This window comes from Heterocephalus glaber, unplaced genomic scaffold (assembly GCF_053883595.1).
Source record: "Heterocephalus glaber isolate CG9 unplaced genomic scaffold, H.glaber_assembly_v1.0 deba00001442, whole genome shotgun sequence".
Taxonomy (NCBI): domain Eukaryota; kingdom Metazoa; phylum Chordata; class Mammalia; order Rodentia; family Bathyergidae; genus Heterocephalus; species Heterocephalus glaber.
Genome location: NW_028258296.1, coordinates 31,622,181 through 31,633,176, shown reverse-complemented (window position 1 = coordinate 31,633,176; position 10,996 = coordinate 31,622,181). Strand labels below are relative to the sequence as shown.

Here is a 10,996-nt window from a genome sequence, read left to right as displayed (position 1 = left end):
CCATTTTCTGATATCATCTTCAATCTCTTTTTTCTGAGTGGTATAGTTTTTAGAGAAGAGGTCTTTGATTTCTTTTGTTAGGTTGATTCCTAGGTATTTCAGGGTTTTTTTTTTTGGGGTTTTTTTTTGGTACTGGGGATTGAACTTGGGTCCTTGCACTTGCGCAGCAGGCTGCAAAACCACTGAGCTAAATTCCTGGCCCGATATTTCAGTTTTTTGGATGCTATTGTGAAAGGAATTGTTTGCCTTATTTCTATCTCAATGAGTCTGTTATTTGTGTAGAAGAAAGCTACTGATTTTTGTGTGTTGACTCTGTATTCAGCAACTTTACTGAATTTGGTTATTGAGTCTAAAAGACTTTTGGTGGAGTTCCTGTGGTCTGCTTCCTCTGTGGGAGCTAACATTAGTGTCAGGTTCTCTACTTGGCAATAGTCTCCAGGAGCCCCGGGGTGGAGCAGCTGGGGAGCATGGGCTCAAATGCTTTCCATGGCTTTGAACTCACTGTGCACCTGCACAGGGTTGACATGCTTCTTTTGTGATGCCCACTTAATCTTGGTCTGTGTCTCATCCTGCTCCTCTCTCTTCACCAACAGCTTCTTCTCAGGCACCTTCATCTTCCATGACAGAGAAGGAAGGTTGAGGGAAGCCATACCCTGAGACTTTGGGTATTTGGTGGAGGCTACGTAGGATGCCTTCACTGTCTGAACTATGGCATTCATCAAGTTCTTGGCTGCCTCAATCCGGGACATGGTGCTGTCCACACTGGAGATAAGGAGCTCTCTACCGAGATTCTCCACCTCAGCCTTAATGTTGCTGCAGGTGTTGAGCTGGTGGCAGTAGAGGGCTATGCACTGCAGATATGCTAGCAGGTCCTGCTTGCAGGCCAAGTCCGGGTTGAGGTCTGCAATGGTTCGCCCAAGCTTATTCATCCTTGATCCTGCCTCAACAATTTTCTTGGCAGTGCTGATCGCATCTGATGTGTTTTTGAGTGGCCCTTTACCTTGGCTGAAGTCAGTCATCTCCATCATGGTCATGCACATCTACTAGGCCAGCACGATGATGTCGTTGCCACTGATATTCCATTTGGACACTTCAGCATCCAGCTTGCACTTTTCTTCTTGGAAGCTGGCACTTGTTCCACAGTCTTTGCTTTTTGGTCCTGGGGAAACTGAGCCAAGATAGCTGGGGCACTCTGGCCAGCTATCAGCTGGTTATCTTCTGTCTGGACACTTGTCCTACTTCTGACACCAAAGTCTTCTGTCTCTAAGTCAGAGTCGTCTAGTTCCTCATGGGTTCTTATCATCAGCACCGCTTTCCTGATGTCCCAGATGCCATTGCACACGAGGCAAGAGGCATCAATAAACTCATTCTCAACCATGGGCTGTGCAGGATGTGAGCTGAGGGCTTCCAAGGCTGCTTCCACTTGCTTGGTGAAATGCGGAATGACTGTGTTGGAAAACAGCTTGGTAGCTTCCAGAACTTTCCCTGTGTAGACTTCTAGCTCATAGTTGTCCATCTCTGAGGTTGCTACATGAATGACCCAGGCTGTCTGGCCTCTAATTGCACCAGCTGTGCAGTCCAGCCCATCCACATCTTTCTCTTGGAGAGCAATGACACATTTGTTCACACTTTCCAAAATATGATTCTCTGAGACAGCCAAGAAGTCATAAATGGAAGTAATATCATCAACAGCATCTGTGAGAACATGGACTTGTTTTCCCCAATGTTCTTTTAAAAGATCCATATTCTCTTGAGCCAATTTACTCTGAGGTTTTGCTGCTGAAGCCAATGCAGAATTAATAACCTGAGGACAGAGGGCTTCTAACTGGCTTGTGGACATTTGAACAAGCTTTACACCTTCTTCATTGTTTGAGATGGAACAGGCTAAATTGGTTACCTCAATCAATTTGTTGGCATGTTCACGAAAAACTTGGGCATATTCCTAAACTTCTTTCTCATTTCCATTCTTTGCAGCTTCAATCAATACTAAAAGTGGAACGGTGGTTTCCAGGAAAGAATCTGAAATGTGGTCCATGGCAGCTTTGTGGAGCTCTCTATGCAAGTCCCTGGTCTTCTTTTTCATTTTATCTACTGCAGAATTGAGTGCATCATTTCTTTCTTTATTTCCAGCATTGCCCATGTATTATGAGAGCAAATCCTGCAGGGCCTGGCAGACAGCATTGCACTCTGCCACAATTCGCTCACGGTGGTCATCACTCGTGCAGGATGAGTCAGCCTTGAGTACAGTACCACTAATGATGCTTTCTAGGCATTCCTCTAGGGATGGCCTAAAGCACTCCTCATTGAAGCTCCGAGGGTCTACAATGATTTGTTTATCAAAATTATTGAAAGCATATGCCAGTTCTCCTCCTCCTCCACCCTGGAGCTGGGAAGCATCATCTGATGTGGTAGCCTGGGAAGCATTGGAAATGCCTGTGACTGCCTGCTGCAGCTGCTTGTATATCAGATCCCCGTTGGCCTTATAGACTGTGACATCAGAGTGTTCTAAGCAAGCCTGAGATGCAGTATACAGGATTGGAACGTTTTTCTGCAGGATTCCTCTGGCTGCAGCCATCTGATCACGATGGCCCACATCTTTCAATTCCTGTTGTCTTTTAGCTGCCATAATATTTAGCTTATCCACTTCAGGTTTCAGGGCATTGTACTGTATTCCCAAGTCTTGTTCATTGCCAGCATTCCTCAGCTTCAAGATACCATCTTCCACAACTTTCAGCTGAACAAGTAATTTGTAGACATCCGCCATGTCAGCCAAAATCAGTGTAACAGTGGAGTGTAAAGCTCGAGCTGAGCTGCCGGAACCATGTGGCCTCGCTTCACAGCCAAGCAGGGATCATCTGCAAATTTTCCCGCAGCACTCTTCATCAGATCTCCTTGTTTTTGAACATCTTCTACACCAGCCACAAGCTCCTCCTTGAGAAACTGACTCTCCTTTGCAATTTTATCCCCCTTCTCCAAAAAATTCTCAGTTGCTTGTTCAACAGATGCAGCCAAAACATGGGGCTTCTCAGAACGACCTCTGTTTTTGTTAGAGGGCGCCTTGCTATTGGTGTTGACCAGGGTTGTAACCTGTGTAACAAGAGGTTTCAACAGTCTTTCAACTGCCAGAGTCCTGATCTCTACACTTTTGGGATCCCATCTGAAGTTTATGTTGCCAGTGTAGACAGCAGCCATTTCTGCACAAGCAGGGTGAATGCAGGAGGAGTCGTGTGGCTCGAAGCCCACAGCCGCCGCTTTCGGTAATGTTCTTATATATTATCAATGATCAGAATGAAATATAAATGGAACACTAGCTATTTCAAAAGCAAAATCTATATAATTCCTAGAATGAACAAGGTGAAAGTTATTCACTAAACTTATCTTCAAATTCATATGAAAGAACAAATGCCTATAGACAGTCACATCTACTTTGAAAAAGGAGCTCAAAGAGAAAACATTTGTTTTATCACATAGTCACATTATAAGTCCATAAATATAGAATCTTTTGTGAAGAAAAATAGACTAATAGAAGTCTAGAGATTTCAGAAGAACGCTCATATATATATGTATAAGATTGACATAGAATAGAGGGAACATAAAGTATTATGGAAGAGATAGATAATTTAAGTGAGATTGAGGAAAATGTTTTTCTTATAAAGAAAAATATAATGAATTAGATTAGAATTCCAGGACAAAAATGGTACAGGGATGTATGTAAAGGCAATTCATAGAAGAAGAAAATCAAAAAACTAATACATTTACAAAGATATTTAAAATAATTAGCAATCAGATGAGTGCAAATTAAATTCCTGGAGACTTGTCAGATAGATAAAATAGTAGCTGATAATGCTATGTGTTGATGGGAGGAGAGAATGTAGGTACATTCCGGCCCTGTTGGTTGGGTTATAGAATAACAGTCATTCTGAAGCAAACTGGAAATACCTAACAAATTCAAATACTGGTATGCTTTTTGACTAAAGAATCCACTCCATACAAAACACAAATGGAAATGAATGAGGATGTTCCTTGAAGGATTGTTTGTGGTGTTAGGAAATTAGAAGCAATCCGATTTTTCTTTGCTGGAAGAATGGATTCATAAATACTGTGAGTGCATGCTACAGAAATCCATACATGTTAGGCCCAGTGATCAATATGAAGTCCTGTACTCTCAGTAATCTGAATTAATTTAAGAAACTTTAAGGAGAGTAGAAAAAACCAAGAAATAGAATGAAATTTATAACCCCAAATAACACTGATATAAATTAACAAGGCAAACATACAAAATGTACATTTCACAGAAATACACACAAATGTTCCAAAAATATATATAAACAAATGAAAATTGTTACTTTTTTGGAGCAAAAAAGAAATGAGAATGAGGATGAGTTATTAAAGGCATAAAAACAAATAAGAGAGGAGCTATGTAAAATAGTGTAAAGGAAAAAGAAATGGAAAAGAAAAGGAGGAAAGGAAAGGAGGGAGGGAGGACTAGACTAGTTGGGTTGCCATGACAAAATGCCATGGGATGAGTGGATTAAACAACAAATTATTTTCTCACAGTTTTGGTGGCTAGAAGTCCCAAATCAAGATCAGGGTGGACTGGAAGAGTTCTGTACTGTCAGGTTGGCTTCTTCCCATAGAGCCTTTTGCACTTTCAGGCCTGAGGCAATATGGGTTCTGGCTGTAACTGACCTGAAATGATGAACTATTCATTGTTATGAAAAATTTGAGAAAAGATTAACAAAGAGTTGTTTGTGTCTTGAAATAAATTTAAGTGTATTCTAAAACCAGAGTAATAATTTTACAAACAAAGCAATAGTGGTATAAGATAGATAAACTATGAGAAACACTGAAATACAACTCTATATGTTTGTATTTTTAATTATGCAATGTATGAATACAAATAAGGGATGAATAAAATAAGGGTAATATTTCAAGTCAGTAACTTGGATATGTATTCATTTTAAAACTATGAAGTTAAAATTTTATGACATGGCACACTGACATAAATTCAAAGTAGATGAAACAATGAAATCAAAATAAAGAAGTAAATAAATGAAAAATTGAAAATGAATCTGAACTTTGATTGGGGAAGATATTTAAGCATAAAAAGTAAAGACAAACAACAAAAATGAAGTGCATTCCATCTGATTGTATAAAAACCCAAAGTGTTTATATGTTAAATGACATAAATTTAAAAGGCAAATGTCAAACAAGAAAAATATGCAGTATGTGATTAGTAAAGAATTAATTTTTAAAATTCCAGCTTTTTCAATAATTTAAAACACAAACAACCCAATAAAATGTAGATTTTTTTATTAAAGAAAATTAAATGTTACCAGTAGATTTATGAAAATATGTTTAACTACACCAGCACTAAAAATGAATGTAAATTAAGATGATATGATACCACTTCAACTGTTAATTTAATGAAAATATAAAATTTATTGCCAGTAAATTTTGGGAAAAAATGGAATTTTAATATTAAATCTCTTTTGGAAGCAATAAAGGTATGTGTACATATATTTGAAGGACATTTTCATCTTTGAAAATAATCAGAAAAAAATAAATATCTCAATGTGTTACAAGAAAATTGGAAATAATCTAAATATACTAAATTAGCAATTAGTTGAATAAGTTAGGCCATAGGATTACATACTATAAAAGGCATAGAAATCTTTTCATACAACATTTAATACAAAAGGGGAAATTCTTAATTTATTTTTGTTAACTATGAGCCCAAGCAAATACAAAAAGGGTACATAGTCTCAGAAAAATAATAGAAAATAATGAATTAAAATACTAAAAATTGTTGGCTCTGATCTATTACCATCTGGGTTTAAATTTCATTTTTATTTATTTCCCGTATTTTCCTAAAATTTATAATACAAATTAACACCTTTTTTAATAATCAGAAGAAAAAATTTTACTTATAAAAGAGCCTGATTCATTAGTTTTGTCAGCTATAAAGTGAGAAGATCCTGTTGGCTCAGCAGTGGGCACTGCAAACCCCACTGTGAGTCTGTAAGGAAGCAAGGCTGGAGAGGGTTTCACATTGTTTCCTATGTGATAATAAAATATGTCATCATCAACTAATTTTTTTAAAATTGAAGAGTTGGGCCAGTGCTATGTTTTTCTATCTAAGATAATCATTTCATTAGGCTGATTATTTTATTGATAATTTAAAATATCTGAATGATAATAATGAGAAACAAACAATTGAAGCTTTTTCTGTAGATTACAAAGAGCTATGTTTTATTATAACCCAGTGATGCAGCTATTATTATTCCAGGTATTTGGGCTACAAAACAGATTCTGTGTATGAATGAGGGGAGTCTGATCATTAATTGAAGATAATGTAACAAGTGAGTATTTGACCTCTACCACTTATTGCTCTTCCACTTTACAACACAGACTTGAACATACATGGAAACAGGGGATCACTTTTGGGGATTTAAGTATTACTTTTTTATGATCCTTCTCCAAGGCTCCTTCCCTTCCCTTCAAACTCTCTAGTCTCCTTCCTTTCATCTCTCCTTTCATTTTAACAAAGTCACATCTATTGTGTATCGATGATTTTTGCATAACAGTGGCTGAATTGAAAAGTGGAAATAAAGGTTGTATGGACAACAAAGTCTAAAGTATTGACATCTGCCTCACTACAGAAAAAGTTTGCTGACCACTATTATATAAGGAAAATATTTTAAAAATAGAAACAAGCTTTCAGAAAGAGTTCTTAAAAGTTTTCAAAATCACTTTGGATTTTATTTGCACAGGAACAAAACACCTCAGGCATTGGACCTCTCTGGCCCATGTTGCAGAATTTTTCCTTAAAAGAGGTATTTCCCTAAGAAGCATCCACAGAATCATGAATGACCCTCCATAGATTTGTGCTGACAGAGTAACAATGAATTGTTCATTTCTTTGTGGACTTCTGAGTCTATTGGAGCAGGTAGTATATGCCTAATCCCAATGGAAATCATTGACAAATCTAGTGCAGACAGACCTGGGATTTGGGCAGATTTGTGGGAATAAAATAGCAGTCAATAAACTTGAGCTTGGGTGTGAAGAGTTCCTGGATAAAATGGATAAAACACTCAGGGAAAGGGGAAATAAGGATGGTAAAACCCCAGAAGCAATTTAAGGAGCCACTGGACAATTTGTTATGTTTGGCAATTTTTTATTACCTACAGGCTTATATCCCACCAACCCTAGGTTGGGAACCAGTCATGGGAAAGAGTTGTGACATTCTTTGCTGTTATAGTGCATCTGAGGAGTATCATTATGAAACAAACAGTATCACTGAAGGGACATAATATTAACTAAACCTAAAAACCCTAAGTGTGTGGATGATTTCAAACCACGTATAAAGACTCTTGATGTAGGATTAAAAAAAGAGGATTATAAAATCATGGATAAATAAACTCCAACATGAGATTAGGAGAGAGCTAGAGGGAGTTTACTTTGATGCACAGGGACAGGAAGTGTAGTTTGGGGGATTTGGTAGAGCAAGAGGGTGTTACTACCCAGGCCATCCATGATGTTGAAGAAGGAGAGACAAACACATCATCTACAGGGAGGGGACAGTAAGAGACCAAAAAATCCTGGCAAGGTGGAAGAAGATAGACATGTAGAAGCTGAAGGAAGATAGAAGTAATGAAGAAGAAATAAAGTGGTATAAATGCATGCAGTGGGGCTTTCCTTCTGTTGTGAAGACTTGATTTGCCAAGGTTCCAAGGGGACATGATGGACTGTGATGCACAGTGCCTTCTTTCAAGGAACTTGCAATCTTGGTTTGTGGCTGGTGGTAAAGAATCCATGCACACATCAAAATTAACTAATAGCACAAAGCAGTAAAAGGAATAAAATCTACAGAATCATGACAGGTGGTTTAACCCACTCAGATGTGAACTGTAAAACATATTTCATTTTCCACTCCTGATTTCTTTTATAAAAAAATCTCAGATAAGCAATTCAGTTAAAAAATGGTACCTAGGGCAGTAGTTTCCACTAAGGTTATCCTGAGGGTCATTTCCAAGTGGCACAGGTAATAAAAAAGATCATGCATACATTTGTATTTAAAGTGGTGTGATTTACATGTTTTTGCATATGCACATATGCTATGCATATGATTATGTTGACTGTATGTCCTGCCATTGCACATTACAGTTTAAGTTAATAAGTGGTTGGGGGGAGTCAATTCTTACTTTTTCTTTCCTTGATTCTTTCTCATTAATCCTCTGCTACTGATCTAACCATCTTTTGGGTGGATGAACAGGGTGCAAAAGAACTAGGCTGACCTAGTGGTAAGGGCTGATATAAATTTTAATTGGAAAACCCTGGACTCACTTGATCAGGTTGGTGTGTTCCACAAAATCATACGAAACTATATGTTCTGAATTAGTGAGAGGTCCTGTCAACAATTATAAAAATGTGCTTATAGTTTAATACAATAAATAATTTTTCACATCTATCTTTTTCCTGTGTCCTGCATGAAAGACAGAATTTCTGAAAAATAAGAATTAAGACAAATGGTCACTGTTTATTGAGAATATAGCATATATCTGGTATTGCATAAGCTAAGCACCTTATATATAGCCTTTCATTGTATTAAAAAATTATGAAGTTGATACTATTATTTCCATATTTAAAAAATGAGACATGGAGAGATTAAGTGACTTACCCAAAGAAACAACTAGTAAATGGTAGAGCAGGCGCTCATTGATCTATTTAATATATATTTAGTGCCTATGTGCAAGTTAATGTTAACGTACTGTGTGTTTAATTTCAGAGTCATGCTAAGTATTAGACATAATCAGGATAATTATTGTCTGCCTTAAAACTGCTTATTTCATGTCTCTTTTAGCAAACAGTCAAACCCTCATCCATTCACTGAAGCCATAACCCAGAGAACCATCTCAGATCACACCCACTTCATGAACTCTCATGTCCAGAAATCACCGAGTCTTGTCAATTCTGCCTTCTAAATATCCCACTCTTCCAAGTCCTCCTCTAAATTAGTATTGTTGCTAAGGCATCTCTTGCTCACATCACCATGTATAGCAATTTTTCCTTTGTCTCCTTGCCTCCAGAAGATGGAAAAAGATGGCCAGACAGGTATAGGAGAGTGTAATAGATATCTTCATCTTCCAGGCTTAACACAGGATAGAACAATAAGACCAATGTTTGTTAAAGAAATCTTGGTTTTTGTGCAGTGCTGAGGATTGAAATTAGGGCTTCACATGTGCTAGGTAAGTGCTCTACCACTGAGCTACATACCCAGGCCCATTTAAAAAGAATTCTTAGCCAGGCATGGAGGTACTTGACTAATGCTAGCCATATGCAAGCTGGAGGCAGGAGGATTGGAATTTGGAGCTTAGCCTGTGTAATTTAGACAGACCCTATTTCAAAATAGAAATTTAAAAAAGACTGGGCATTAGCTCACTGGTAAAATGGTTACCTGAGTGGGGCCCTGGGTTCAATCCATAGTACCAAAAAAGAAAAATTAAAAAAACATAATACTTAAAGGTAAAATTTGGGAAACTAATCTGTCCATAAGATGAAAATAAGAAAGTTTTCCTAGACATAGAAACATGCTCACAGACCTGGATATTTTCAAGTGAGGTACCATTTCATCAAGAATAGATCTGTATTGCAAAGAGCCAAGAGTTACAGATCACTCTGTTACATACATAATTTGTCATTTTATGTGAGGTTGGAGGAAAGATATGTCATGATCAAAGTGACTCTTAGAGAGAGCCCCCAGACTGAGAAAGGAACCCAGGATTTAGAAACCCCAAAGAACCAAATGCAGATACTTTCTGGCAGTGATTTCTTATCTTTCAAGCCAACCTGCTTTCTTCTCCACTCCCCAGTGTAAAATGTGCTAGCCATTGTGAATTCAAGTCATTTTATCCAACATTTATTATGGACTGGTTGTGTGTCAAAGGGTTGGAAAATAAATAATACATGAGCACTGGGGATTGAAAATTAATTAGTAACGGATAAGCATAAGCAGAATCTCCACCCTTAAGGATTTCAATATACACGTCAGTCCTTTAATGTTTATAATGTTCTTTCACACAAATCATCTCTTGTAACCTTGTTTTCATAACTACTGTCTTCACTTTTACTGATGAGGAAACTAAGTCTCAGAACATTGAGTGAATTACTCAGTATCATATAACCAAGGAGGGTTAAAAGCTAGGACTTCTGATGTTCAATCTTCTCTCTCATATCATGCTGTTAAGCTCTCAAGGCAATTAATTATTTAATTTATTCAATGATTCATTAATTAAGCAAATACTTGTTGAACACTTAGTCTTGTCTAAGCACTTGGGATATGTCAGTGAATAAAATAGATGAAGATCTCTGCTCTCAAGGTGCTTATGTTCTCAGCAAAGCCTTAACAAGCTATAAGTCTCACTTTGTGTGGGGAGGCTCTGAATGCTGCTCACTGAAGCCTTGGGATTCTTCACCCTCAAGGAAAGTGGTTCACTCCATGGCACTACTGTCTTCTGGCCCTCACCAGTGAGAATGGTTTCTTGGCCTAAAGCTTTTGGATTAGCTTTTTTTTTTTTTTAAAAAACAACAACAACAACAACAAAAACTAAAGTCCATTCATTTGGCTGCACATATTTGTTACTGCAAGATTATTTAGAGCACAAGGCTGTTTGCATTTAATTAATTAGAATATAAACACACAATCTTAGGAAAATTAAGTAGACAAAAACATTTTCATGCATCATAGGCACTTTGCAAACATATACAGTGTAACCTGTTAATTACATTTTCCTTCATAAACCATTTATCTTTTCAGTGCCTTGCTTAATAACTTGATGCTTTTCACTTACATTTTAAACTGGTTATGATTCATTTTTCTAGGATGTTTCCAAAGGGATTGCCATGTCCCAAAATGAAAGGAAATGTTACAGTAAAAAGGTGCAATAAAATAGCATATAGTGCCTAATTTTAGACCAAAGACTATGAGGGATCATTC

General features: G+C 37.3%; 1 pseudogene; it reads right to left on the bottom strand.

The window, feature by feature from the left end:
- Window positions 1-473: 473 nt before the first annotated feature.
- Window positions 474-3,192, bottom strand: LOC101696823 (catenin alpha-1-like; annotated as a pseudogene).
- Window positions 3,193-10,996: the final 7,804 nt, after the last annotated feature.